General features: G+C 44.0%; 1 pseudogene; it reads left to right on the top strand.

The window, feature by feature from the left end:
- Nucleotides 1-8,995, top strand: part of LOC111981268 (kelch-like protein 8) — an 18,724-nt pseudogene extending 9,729 nt beyond the window's left edge.
- Nucleotides 8,996-10,270: the final 1,275 nt, after the last annotated feature.

The raw sequence follows: 10,270 nt of genomic DNA, 5'->3' as shown, positions 1-10,270 counted from the left end.
TTGACTGTGTGTGTGTGTTAGACTGTGTGTTGTGTAGTGTGTGACGTTGTGTGACTGTGTGTTTGACTGTGATGTGTGACTGTGTGTTTGATCTGTGTGTTGTGTAGTGTGTGACTGTGTGTGTGTGTGTGTGTGTAGTGGTTTGACACTGTGTGACTGTGTGTAGTGTTTTGACTGTGTGTGTGTGTGTGTGTGTGTGTTGTAGTGTTTGACTCTGTGCTGTGTTTTGTGTCCGGCTGCCTGCAGGACAGATGCTTCTGTGTTAATGTTTATGACCCCTGTGTGCTGTGTGTGTTGACTGTGTGCAGTGTGTGTTGACTGTGTGCTGTGTGTGTTGCTGTGTGCAGTGCGTGTTGACTGTGTGCTGTGCGTGTTGATGTGTGCTGTGCGTGTTGACTATGTGCTGTGCGTGTTGACTGTGTACAGTGTGTGTTGACTGTGTGCGTTGACTGTGTGCTGTGCAGTGTGTGTTGACTGTGTGCTGTGCAGTGTGTGTTGACTGTGTGCTGTGCAGTGCGTGTTGACTGTGCGCAGTGTGTGTTGACTGTGGTGCTGTGTGTGTTGACTGTGTGATGTGCAGTGTGTGTTGACTGTGTGCTGTGCAGTGTGTGTTGACTGTGTGCTGTGCAGTGCGTGTTGACTGTGTGCTGTGCAGTGCGTGTTGACTGTGTGCTGTGCGTGTCGACTGTGTGCTGTGCGTGTTGACTGTGTGCTGTGCAGTGTGTGTTGACTGTGGTGCTGTGGCAGTGCGTGTTGACTGTGTGCAGTGGTGTGTGTGACTGTAGGCAGTGTGTGTTGACTGTGTGCTGTGCAGTGTGTGTTGACTGTGGTGCTGTGCAGTGTGTGTTGACTGTGTGCATGTGGTGTTGTTGACTTGTGTCTGTGTGATTGACTGTGTGCAGTGCGTGTTGACTGTGTGCAGTGTGTGTTGACTGTGTGCTGTGCGTGTTGACTGTGTGCTGTGCAGTGTGTGTTGACTGTGTGCTGTGCGTGTTGACTGTGGTGCTGTGCAGTGCGTGTTGACTGTGTGCAGTGTGTGTTGACTGTGTGCTGTGTGTGTTGACTGTGTGATGTGCAGTGTGGTGTGACTGTGTGCTGTGCAGTGTGTGTTGACTGTGTGCTGTGCGTGTCGACTGTGTGCTGTGCGTGTTGACTGTGTGCGTTGACTGTGTGCGTTGACTGTGTGCTGTGCAGTGTGTGTTGACTGTGTGATGTGCAGTGTGTGTTGACTGTATGCTGTGCAGTGCGTGTTGACTGTGTGCTGTGCGTGTTGACTGTGTGTGTGCGTGTTGACTGTGTGATGTGCAGTGTGTGTTGACTGTGCTGTGCAGTGCGTGTCGACTGTGTGCTGTGTGTGTTGACTGTGTGATGTGCAGTGTGTGTTGACTGTGTGCTGTGCAGTGTGTGTACTGTGTGCTGTGCAGTGCGTGTTGACTGTGTGCTGTGCGTGTTGACTGTGTGCTGTGCGTGTTGACTGTGTGCTGTGCTGTGTATCCATACTCCTGTAGGTGCGTCTCCCCCTGCCTCAGTAGACTTCCTGACGCCACGGTGGCCAAAGAGGAGATGATCAGAGGGAACCTGAGCTGCAGAGATCTTGCTGGATGAGGCCAGAACTATCACTGCACCTTAGCAACAAGGTTGTCCGGACTTTGAGTATTCTGTCAGGACAACACCTAGGAACACACTGCAGGTAACAGACTGGCAGCTTGTCCAACTAATTGTCAATCAGCTATGTGATAGCGTTGAGGCACTGCAGAACATGATAAAGGAAAAATCTTAATTTCTATATATTTACGAACCATTGTGGAGTCCTGTCTGAGTGGACTAATCCATTGTGGAGTCCTGTCTGAGTGGACTAATCCATTGCGGAGGCCTGTCTGAGTGGACTAATCCATTGCAGAGGCCTGTCTGAGTGGACTAATCCATTGCGGAGGCCTGTCTGAGTGGACTAATCCATTGCAGAGGCCTGTCTGAGTGGACTAATCCATTGTGGAGGCCGCAGGGATGACACACCAGTATCACCAGTAGTACATTTACTGTTAATTACCATCATTTCTAATTACAATGTTTGTTACTGTCATTCCTGTTAATGCATTCRGTGTGTTGTTATTACAGTCATACCGTTGTCATTGTCTGATTGGACACGTTTCCTGCAGAGCGCACAACCTAGGATACATTTGTGAGAAAAACGTTTGTGTTTATTTCATTCCATTTACGAGGTGTCAATTTATTCATTGTCTTTTGTTTGTGKCGCTCCTGTCAATGTGGAGTAAGGAYGTGCACCTGATTACGCATAGAAGCWGGYCTAGGCTACCTGRCCTGCGCTCAAATGTAGGCTTACAGATCACCTGATTTATARATCTGCCCATTTGGGGATCTGATACTGTTTCTGATTGGCTTAACTCACCATCACTGTGGAACTTCTCAAAGTAATTTTTTCTTCACCTCCAACAGCAAGTAAACAAAGTCTGTTTTTACATCCATTGAGAATGACAATAGTTCCTCAACRTAGTCTATTTAAAAAATCTTTCCAGCTCTCTCCATTTCGATAACCACTTGGCATGAAGGGGAAAAAATGTCATGCTTTGATTTGGTGAAAACGTCATAAAATAGGCCTACCTGATTACTTCTTATCCCTTGTGCAAATAGCCTACAGCTGTGTCTGTATGTCTGGACCTCACTTGTGCAGGAAACTCGGGAAGGAAATGTTTTATACAATGTTGCAAGTTTGCTAGCACTGGGCCAGACCAAGTTAATAGTTGATACAATGTTTCAAGTTCCTTGTAGACAGGCCATGTGTAGCCAATGTGATTTATAGGATATTATTTTTTATATTATATTTTATTTTTATATTTGTATTATTTTCATAGAATTTTGATTAACCACATAACATCTGATTTTGAGATATGAAGACTTTTTATTATAAATTAAATGAAACTGATCCACGAAATTGTGCATTTGAAAATCATAACGGGCACTCAGATCAGTAAAAATGGTACGATAACTTAGCACTCCACGTGGAAAAAGKTTGCCGACCGCTGGTGTAGCCTATTACCAGGCAACTTCAGGAGCGTAATGGCTGCTACGAAGGCCAGCAGCAACGGGAGAAGGGTCTGGAACAGGTTGTCTTCTTCTGGTTAGACTATATTGATCTGTTAAGGCCATATTGATCTCTGGCTCCCTCTTTAGTCATTTGTGTGTCTTCCTTTTTAATCGCGGTGCTTAAAGCATCAGACAAGCTCAGTGGCCTACACATATAGTTGATTTTATTCAACATCTATATATGGAAAAATATACGTTTTAAAATGTCGACCAATCGTTTGGAACAGATGACTCGGTCTACAAATATTGTTTTGTTTGGGGACAGCCCTTGTCGTGGACAGCCTTAGTATAGTGCATATATTATTGTGTGTGTAAATGCATTTGTCTCTTCACAGTCCCACTGTTCCATATGTTTTTTTAATCTGTTTTTTAAATCAGATTTTACTGCTGGCATGAGTTACTTGATGTGGAATAGAGTTCCATGTAGTCATGGCTCTATGTAGTACTGTGTGCCTCCCATAGTCTGTTCTGGACTGTGAAGAGACCTTGTGGGGTATGCATGGGTGTCTGAGCTGTGTGCTAGTAGTTTAAACAGACAGCTCGGTGCATTCAACATGTCAATACTTCTTACAGTAGTGATGAAGTCAATCCTCTATTTTGAGCTAGAAGAGATTGACATATTCAAGTTAGCTCTCCGTGTACATTTAAGGGCCAGACGTGCCACCGTGTCCAGGGCTAATTTTTATTTGACTAATTCCCTCTTTGTGGTCTCAGGACCATATTTAGTAAATGTCAGGTTGTAAGTTGTCTATGGTCTCGGTAGTCCTATCGTTGCTCTGGTGTCCTCAGGTAAAGTGTATGCAGTAGGGGGCCATGATGGCAGTGAACACCTGGGTAACATGGAGATGTTTGATCCYCTCACTAACAAGTGGATGATGAAGGCTTCCATGAACACGAAGAGGTATGTCATGTCTGGGGAGGGGGAAAAAAAGCCAATTCTCTAATATGAGTTTTGTTTTAGAAATGTTGTTTTACAGCCGTCCATAAAGATTCCTAATTATACTCACTCTGATATACTGCCCTATTGTCAATGCTGTCTTGTATGTGTGTAGAAGGGGCATAGCTCTGGCAGCACTGGGAGGTCCTATCTACGCCATCGGAGGTCTAGATGACAACTCGTGCTTCAACGACGTGGAGAGATACGATATCGAGAGCGACCGCTGGACTGCTGTGGCGTCCATGAACACACCCAGAGGAGGGGTGGGCTCTGTGGCCTTAGGGGTAAGAACAGCATGGATACATGGCTGCACTGAACATACAGTATTATACAGAGCCTTTTGAAAGTATTCACACCCCTTGACTTTTTCCACATTTCGTTGTGTTATAGCCTGAATTTGAGGTGTTGTGTCACTGGCCTGCACACAAACACCCCATAATGTCCAAGGGGATTTATGTTTTGAGATTTTTTTTTTTAATTAATGAAAAATTAAAAGTTTAAATGTCTTGAGTCAATAAGTATTCAACCCCTTGGTTATGGAAAGCCTAAATAAGTTCAGGAGTAAAAATGTGCTTAACAAGTCACATAATAAGTTGCACAGACTCCCTCTGGGAATCTCACTGGGACCAGGGRGGTTTTMCCCCCCCCCCCCCCCCCGCAAATACCAGGGAGGTTTTACCCCCCCGCAAAGACCAGGGAGGTTTTCCAATGTCTCTCAAAGAAGGGCACTGTATTGGTAGACATTGAAACAGTTAAGAGTTTAATGGCTGTGAATGGAGAAACTTAATTTTAACACTCAACAGGTGACATTACCCTCCTCACAGAAGATTATTTTACAACCATTTATACCATTCAGTAAAGAGATTTTATTCCCTGTGCTGTTTGTGTCATTGAAGTCCGACCATGTCCGTGGGCAATAATCATCAGACCTTTCCTGTCGGTAACAGGAACACACCTCAAATGTTGTACTTCTTGAATTGCTGAGCCTCTTTTTATATCGGCTTAGTTCCAACACCCAAAAATGAGTAGCAGCACCTAATTCAGTCCACTTCAAGCACGGAGAATCACTTGTTTAACCCTCTCCTGTCCTGTCAGAGTCATGTGTACGCTGTGGGAGGTAACGACGGCGTGGCCTCTCTGTCCAGTGTGGAGAGGTTTGACCCCCACCTCAACAAGTGGACAGAGGTCAGGGAGATGGGCCAGAGACGAGCAGGGAACGGAGTCAGTGAGCTGAACGGGTGCCTCTATGTCGTGGGTAAGAACACAGCACAATACTACTGAATTGACATGTTAATCATTTACAACAGTGTTTCCCAAACCAGGTCCCGGGGACCCCAGGGGGGGCACGTAATGGTTTTTGCTCCAGCACTACACAGCTGATTCAAACAATCAAAGCTTAATGATGAGTTGATTATTTGAATCGGCTGTGTAGTGCTAGGGCCAAACCCAAAACGTGCACTCCTTGGGGTCCCCGGGACCTGGTTTGGGAAACACTGATTTAGAAGATGTGAGTGACTTACAGTAAGTGAATTCAAATAAACGAGGTGAGACAACCACATATCACTGTCATGTTGTATTTCCTATCAGTGTTTACCCATTCTACTGGCTGCTATTTAACATGGGTCACATGCTTTTCACACAAGGGGTTAGCTTGTAAACATGAGACAGAAAAGAGAAAAGTTCATGTTTTGTCAAGTTGGTTACTGATTAAAAGGGATCCGTAAGGGTGGGGTGATGTTATCAGCTGAATTTGTAGAGTCCTCTAAGGCTGTTTCACAGCTCTGGCCTGACTTTTAGCAGATCCTAGTTGACATGAGTCAGCATTGCTGTGTTTGTGGAGGAGGTTAAGCTACTGATTATCTTAGTCTACCATAAGCATTTGACCTTGCTGGGCAGAGGTGTGGATCTTTATTGCCTGCTGCGTGCTGCTTCACTGACCGGGTTATGCTATTCATATCACGTCTTGTACTGAWTGAGCCGTTATCCTACAGTATGTACACAACTTACTTTATTCGCGACACGATGTGTACAAGCCTTCAACTCTGAAATTGCTGATTCATAGTTTGTTAGTCGTGGCTCCACCGAATGTGTTACTGAACTCCCATCTTCCGTCAGGCGGTTTTGATGACAACTCCCCGCTGAGTTCTGTGGAACGTTTGGACCCCCGTCTTTCCCGATGGAACTACGTCTCTGARCTGACCACGCCCCGAGGCGGAGTGGGCGTGGCCACGGTCATGGGTCGAGTGTTCGCAGTCGGTGGTCACAACGGGAACATTTATCTTAACACAGTGGAGGCCTTCGACCCCCGTATGAACAGGTGAGACACGGAGAGAGAGAGAGAGCGGGGTTACTGTTCAGGTTCAAGGAAGAGGTTGTACTGTGTAAGTTTAAACAAGCACACCAAGTATTTCACCCAGGTCTGGTATGCTCAAGGCTCTAGCACAGATGAGCAACTGTTTTCTACTTAAAGAGGGTCTAGTCTTTTTTTAGTTTTAGGTCTGGTGAGTTAACTGACACTTTATCATAATACATAACCACCTGGTCTGACTGTGTGTTCCTCAGATGGGAGCTGGTGGGGTCTGTCTCTCACTGCCGGGCCGGTGCAGGAGTGGCCGTCTGTTCCACTCACATCAGCCAGATCAGAGACGTGGGCCAGGGCTCCAGCAACGTGGTCGACTGCATGTGACCGCTGTCTGACCACAGGCTGACCCGGAAAACTGCACAAGATCAGACGTGCACAGAACAGCACCCGTCCCACGCACAGCCACAAGCACTGAATCACACTGCACGGACACTGACTAGGAGCAGCTGTCCTTAAAGCACCACTTCCCTTTGGTTACATTACAGTCAGTGCTAATCTCACTATGTAGGGTGGTGTGCATTGTTATTGTTCAGCTGAAGACATTTCTCTGACTGAAACCTATCAGTGGAGAACTGATCTAYAAACAATCAATATATTTTCTCTTTTTGTGATGTTTGCAGATGCAATTCGGTGATTGGTGTATTTTGAAAAAATGATTTGATTTTCTTTGYGTTTTGACTGCTTTGGAACTTTATCAAAAGTAAAATAGCTGACTGATAGTTGAGCTGTAGATGTCTCATTAGACAGGCCTTGCAYATCGACTTGTATTTTTTAAGAGATAACCGGTTAGTACCTATGCTCTGTCAGACCTCACTTTCACAATCATCACTGTCTGAACTGAGAGATCTTCCTAGGGTTCCCAGCAGTCTCTCACATATATAAAACAGTATGAGAGAGAGCACTGTGAAGTATGGACAGTATCTGGAGGATGGAAAGCTGTGAAGTAAAGACTCTGTTAACAGATCAGTGTTTAGGATTTAAAAAAATCTGTTGACATTCTATTGACTCACACACAGACAATGTTTAATTTTTTCCTGTTTATTTTTTTTTAGCAATTCACGGCTTTCATTCAGATCTATCCGCTGTAGGCTTCGTGATGCTGAAACCGCTTTCGTGTTAGCATTAGCTAGCTGTAGCCTGTATTTGCGTTTTGAACAATCATTCCTAACAGACTGATTCTAATTGAGATTAAACTATGGCGGTCTTTGGCAGAGTTGGACTAAATTTGTGAAGCAATAAGAGGTTGATGCATGTCTTTGTTACCAGACTGARCGTGTGCCGTTTTGAAATGACTGAGGGACTAGTGATAACTCTCAGGACAGACAGTCTAGGGTCTTAGCAGAATGCTAACCCTCATACTCTCTGTGTTCTACTCAAAGATAGCTGGGCTGTCAGTAAACAAGTGTGCTTTCAGAYGTAGGAAGAGATGAATCCTCTTATCTGCCAAATGGTTCTGATTTTTATATATTTTTTATATTTGGGAGTTTTTATGAAATCAGTGCTTATCTTTGGTGTTGTTCTTTATGTGTCTTGTCTTGGACTTGTTGTTGTGCACTATCTTCCTGGCGTCGTCAGGGGTTTCACTATATTTTGTCCTATGGAAATGTTTATGCTATTTTCAAAATGTTTTGTCAGTGAGTGTCTGCTCTTTGACAGTGAGTGTCTGTGTTTTGAAGATTTTTCCTCAACCTTATTTTCTTGTGACTCCTCCTGGTCAATTCAAGGCCTTTCAGGTAATTCTGGATTTGATTGTAAGACTGTTGTTGGTCAACAGATTGACCCAAGACTTTGATTTAGAAATACACATGTTTGAAGAGATGATATGCATTAGGAAAACATGCTCTTTCCATGACATAGACCAACCAGGTGAATCCAGGTTAAAGCTATGATCCCTTATTGATGTCAATTGTTAAATCCACTTCAATCAGTGTAGATGAAGGGGAGGAGACGGGTTAAAGAAAGATTTTTGAGACATGGATTGTGTATGGGTGCCATTCAGAGGGTGAATGGGCAAGACAAAAGATTTAATGGGGCAAGCCGGAAGTGCCTTTGAACGGGGTATGGTAGTAGGTACCAGGTACACCGGTTTGAGTGTCAAGAACTGCAACACTGCTGGGTTTTTCACGCTCAACATGTGTGTACCAAGCATGGTCCACCACCCAAAGGACATCCAGTCAACTTGACACAACTTTAGGAAGCATTGGGAGTCAACATGGGCCAGCATCCCTGTGGAACGCTTTGGACACCTTGTAGAGTCCATGCCCTGACGAATTGAGGCTGTTCTGATGGTCCTTAATGTTCTGTACACTCCATTATATGCATATTTGCTCTTGTACCCTCCATTAAGGGAATATTGAATTGTTGCACCATTGGTTTGTTGTATTCTACAATAGAACTGTAACACCTCTGGTGTGTCATACTGTACTCCAGGGGTGTGTACTGACTTGCCAACTGTAATATAGAACGTGTCAGTTCATGCTTTTGTAAATGTGTTGCTATTGGTTCAGATGAATGCTGTGTCTTGCATTGTATTTCATACAGCTAAAATCTTCATTTAGTTGATGTTACTATAATATATCTGTCATTATTCATGATATGGCTCCAATATGTCATTATTTGTTTTACTCTTTTGAATTGCATATTGAAGTTAACATGTTCTTATGGTCTGTATTAGCAGTGGCATAAAAGTACTTAAGTAAAAGTACTTGAAAGTACTACTAAGTAGTTTTTTGGGGTATCTATACTTTCTATTTTTACTTTTACTTCACTATATTCCTAAAGAAAATTATGTACTTTTTACTCCATACATTTTCACTGACACTCAAAAGTACTCGTTACATTTTGAAAGCTTAGCAGGACAGGAAAATTTGGTAATTTATTTTATTTCACCTTTATTCAACCAAGTAGGCCAGTTGAGAACAAGTTCTCATTCACAACTGCGACCTGGCCAAGATGAAGCAAAGCAGTGCGACAAAAACAACACAGAGTTACACATAAACAAACGTACAGTCAATAACACAATAGAAAAATATATGTACAGTGTGTGCAAATGAAGAAGAGTAGGGAGATAGGCAATAAATAGGCCATAGAGGCATAAATTATTACAATTTAGCATTAGTACTGGAGTGATATATGTGCAGATAATGATGATCAAGTAGAGATACTGGGGTGCAAAAGAGCAAGAGGGTAAGTAGTACTATGGGGATGAGGTACAGGTACAGTGATCGGTAAGCTGATGCTTAAAGTTAGAGAGGGAGATAAGACTCCAGCTTCAGAGATTTTTGCAATTCGTTCCAGTCATTGGCAGCAGAGAACTGGAAGGAAAGGCGGCCAAAGGAAGTGTTGGCTTTGGGGATGACCAGTGAAATATACCTGCTGGAGCGCTTGCTACGGGTGGGTGTTGCTATGGTGACCAGTGAGCTGAGATAAGGTGGTGCTTTACCTTGCAAAGACTTATAGATGACCTGGAGCCAGTGGGTTTGGCGATGAATATGAAGCGAGGGCCAGCCAACGAGAGCATACAGTTCGCAGTGGTGGGTAGTATATGGGGCTTTAGTGATAGACTACATCCAGTTTGTAGAGTGTTGGAGGCTATTTTGTAAATTACATCACCGAAGTCAAGGATCGGTAGGATAGTCAGTTTTACGATGGTATGTTTGGCGGCATGAGTGAAGGAGGCTTTGTTGCGAAATAGGAAGCAAATTCTAGATTTAATTTTGGATTGGAGATGCTTAAAGTGAGTCTGGAAGGAGAGTTTACAGTCTAACCAGACACCTAGGTATTTGTAGTTGTCCACATATTCTAGGTCAGAACCGTCCAGAGTAGTGATGCTAGTCGGGCGGGAGGGTGCGGGCAGCAATCGGTTGAAG

This window comes from Salvelinus sp. IW2-2015, linkage group LG20 (genome assembly GCF_002910315.2).
Source record: "Salvelinus sp. IW2-2015 linkage group LG20, ASM291031v2, whole genome shotgun sequence".
Lineage (NCBI taxonomy): Eukaryota > Metazoa > Chordata > Actinopteri > Salmoniformes > Salmonidae > Salvelinus > Salvelinus sp. IW2-2015.
Note: the sequence above shows the minus strand (reverse complement) of the source record. Positions and strands in the feature narration are given on the sequence as shown.